This window comes from Octopus bimaculoides, chromosome 23, assembly GCF_001194135.2.
Source record: "Octopus bimaculoides isolate UCB-OBI-ISO-001 chromosome 23, ASM119413v2, whole genome shotgun sequence".
In the NCBI taxonomy this organism is placed as follows: domain Eukaryota; kingdom Metazoa; phylum Mollusca; class Cephalopoda; order Octopoda; family Octopodidae; genus Octopus; species Octopus bimaculoides.
In genome coordinates, this window is record NC_069003.1 from 24,451,645 (window position 1) to 24,455,549 (window position 3,905).

A 3,905-nucleotide genomic window follows, 5' to 3' on the forward strand; every position below is an offset into this window, starting at 1 on the left:
AAGACAGGGGGTCCGCAAGGACAAGACAGGGGGTCCGCAAGGACAAGACAGGGGGTCCGTAGACAGCAAATACTTTTTATGGGCAATTTGATTTTATATATGTTTTTTAATCGAAATCTTTTAATTGACAATAAACCTATTTGTTAAATACTGTTAAATAAATAAATGTAAAAATATATGTTATTTTAAGCAAATATTTATGTATAAATTTCATAAGCGTTTACCCTAAGGTAAAGCCTGAAATATAAAGGGGTCCGCAAGTCAAAAAGTTTGAAAACCCCTGCCTTAGACGTTTTACGCTACTAACTTTCACTCAGATGACATTGATCAATGGAGAATTATAGTAGAAGATACTTGGTTACGCCGCCACAGCGGGATCGAACTCGAAACTCAAAATCATGTGAAACGATACGTCTAAACCACCTGCCTACATGGGTGCATGTGCGCGCGCGTATGGTTCCGTCCGCGCGCGTGCGTGCGTGCGTGCGTGCGTGTGTGTGTGTGTTGAGAATTGCAAACATTTTTACTAAATCCTGTAACTCGGTAAGCAATTCTTTCATGCTTTTGTAATATTCTTTATGAATAATGTGTCTTTGTGTTTGAGTGAATGACAATTTCAAGGCCGAAAATGGGAAACGAAAAGCTGGGAGTGACAGAAACTGACTCACATAACTTTACCTCGTCGCTAAACTCTTGTTATCGATTAGTGAAGAATGGGTTACAGATAGACACGTAAGTTTATAAACACATTTTTATCTTTCACGAGTAGATATTCTACAGATGCATGGCGTGGCTGTGTGGTATGAAGATTGCTTCCCAACCACATGGGTCCGGATTCAGTCCCACTGTGTGAAACCTTGGGTAAGCGTCTTGTACAATGCAGTGGTTCCCAAAGTGGGCGGTACTGCCCCCTTGATGGCGGTGGAAAGTTCCAGAGGGGCGTTGAAGAAAAGCGGGGCGATAATTGGGTAGCGATTCATGTAAAAAGTGGGGTGATAATGGTGGGGGGCGATTCATGTAAAAACAACAAAATAATGGGTTCATTAGATTAAGTTTTATTTGTGGAATATAGTTGCTTTGAATTTGCCTCAGAAAGAGGTCTATGTTTGTGATGGTTAGAGGTCTATGTTTGTGATGGTTAGATGGTAAGTTGGCGCTAGTTATGTGGCCTAGGGCGGCAGCCCGAAAAAGTTTGGGGACCATTGTACTATAGAATCGAACCGACCATAGGCGGTAACTGAAAGAAGCCCGTCACAGGCGCGGTCCCATGAATTTTTCGAAGGAAAGGTACAAGGTCAGAAGGAAATTCAATTCTAGGAGAAAAGGACTTAATACCACTATTTAGAAGGACGCATTTTTTCTCTTGAGGGGAACACGTGCCCCTCAGCACCCCCTTGGGTCCACCCCTGGGTGGTATGTACGTATGTGTGGGTGTGTGTGTGAGTGTGCGTATGTGGCTTTGTGTTTCTGTCTCGCATCATTGCTTGATAACCAGTGTTGGCGTGTTTTCGTCCCCGTAACTTAGCGGTTTAGCATAAGAGCCGATAGAATAAGTACTAGTCCTGGGGGCGATTTGTTCGACTAAAACCTCTCGAGGCTGTGCTCCAGCATGGCCGCAGTCAAATGACTAAATCAAGTTAATGATAAAGTATAGTCTATGTATTTATAAAACCATATATCTGTGGACCATTGGTGAAGAAAAATTCGATTAAATAGCTGGTGTATATGTATATACACACACACACACACACGTGGAGTGTGTATGTTTGTATATACTGGTTTCAAATTTTAGTACAACGCCAGCAATTTGGTAAGAGGGGGTAAGTCGGTTACATAAACCCCTGTGCTCGACTTGCAATTATTTTAACCACGACGAAAGGATAAAAGGCAGAGTCGACCTTGACAGAAGTTGAACTCAGAACATGAAAACTTATGGAACGCGATAAGCGCTTTATCCGGCGTGCTAACGATTCAGCCAGTTCGTCGCCCTTTATGTATGCATGTGTTATGTATGTATATGTGTGTGTGTGCGTGTGCGTGTGCGCGCGTGTGCGTGTGCGTGTGTGTGTGTGTGTACGCGTGCAAACTAGCTTATAAGCGCCGCGTATGTCGTCATTCTACAGAAAATAATTCCTTTTTCTGTGCAATACCGATACATGCAGCGCATATTAAGTTCGTTTGCAAAATGTCCTCACATTCCAAAAGTTACTACTTAGCTCTATAAAAAGACGATAGCTATTGTCGGTAGTTTCTTAATTCAACCAGAATTCGAGAGGTGCAGGGTTCGGTTCTATGTGGAGGTTGGTCAGCTTCTCCGTTTTCTAAAGGGTATTTTAGTAGAGTAATTTTTGACCGGTCACCTATATGGCTGTAAGATTGTGAAAGAAAGCATCTTTTAACTACCAGTCTTTAAACCTTACGAAGGTCTTGCAGACTTTTCAGTCCCAGATATAGTTATCCTCCATTGCGTATGATTTGCCTTCTCTCCCCAATGGTCCATAGATATCCACTTTCTCTTCTATTTTTCTAACCACATTGGGGTCGAAGGCAGCTGAACATATCTTTTCGTTGCAGTTCCACACGACAATATCTGACCGGTTACGTTTTCAACTGGCGGCTGTTTTAATTTCAAAGTTCAACCAACATATTTTTTACCCTTCGGTCTCAACATGGTCAGCTACGTCTGTCGGTGTTTTGCTTTTTGTTATCCTGTTCCAGATCATTCTGGCCGCCGCATCACGACTCATGGGAAGATAAAATCTGGAAGACACTCTTTCGCAGTTGGCAATATTTCGGTTGATGTCTTCAGTCTCGGTTTTGCACGACCGACACTTGTTGTCTGCCAACGTTTTTGCCTTGTATGCTGTAGATACTTGGTGAAGATTTCTTTTCTTGGATTATTCTATCGGCCACTTTTACCGAACCGCTAAGTTACGAAGACATGAGGAACCCCCAACACCGGGTGTCAAGTGGTGGGCAGGGGAAAACACAGACACAGATACAAACACACAAATATTTATGTGTGTATATATATATATATATATATATATATATATATACATACACACATATACATATATATATACATATATGCATGTATACGAGGGCTTCTTTCAGTTTCCGTCAACCAAATTCACTCATGAGGCTTTGGCCGGTCTGAGGCTATTGTAAAAGACACTTGCTCAAGGCGCCACGCAGTGGGAATGAACCCAGAATCATACAGCCACGCGTGTGAATTTCAAATCTTTTACTAAATCCTGTAACACAGTAAGCAATTCTTTCATGCTTTTGTAATATACGTTAAGAATAATGTGTCTTTGTGTTTGAGTGAATGACAATTTCAAGGTCGAAAATGGAAAACAAAAAGCTGGGAGTGACAGAAACTGACTCACATAACTTTACCTCGTCGCTAAAATCTTGTTATCGATTAGTGTAGAATGGGGTACAGATAGACACGTGAGTTTATAAACACATTTTTATCTTTCACGAGTAGATATTCAACAGGTGCAGGCGTAGCTGTGTGGTAAGAAGTTCGCTTCCCGCTTCCGTGCGGCGTTACCTGTTCGTGACAAGCTGTCAAGGCAAGGAGGTGCCGTCTCGCCTACATACCCGAGATGTGGGCAAGATAGGGAAACCGTCTTGCACGCATTCGTGGAGTGATTGCAGTCCTTGATTGCAGAAAGTTTATTAAATATAACTGGTTTAGAACAAAATAACAGAAAATAGGTTTAAAGCCTGCAGGACAGCACCTCAATGCGAGCGGGTGGTACCCAGTATTTCGATAAAAGAAATTTGTCCATGTGTCTACACCTGCTAAAAATTTCAGCTTTCTAATTAAGCAGTGTGTTGGGATTACTGGATTTAAGAAGAATATGAGATCTTTCTGCTACGCATAGAGCCTGAAA

At 41.9% G+C, this 3,905-nt stretch overlaps 1 protein-coding gene across 1 annotated transcript in view; it reads left to right on the forward strand.

The window, feature by feature from the left end:
- Positions 1-673: 673 nt before the first annotated feature.
- Positions 674-3,905, forward strand: part of LOC128250619 (uncharacterized) — a 23,911-nt gene continuing 20,679 nt past the window's right edge. Inside the window, exon 1 of the mRNA XM_052976042.1 lies at positions 674-732. The gene's annotated coding sequence lies outside the window, so the exon portion shown is untranslated. The remainder of the gene's footprint in view (positions 733-3,905) is intronic.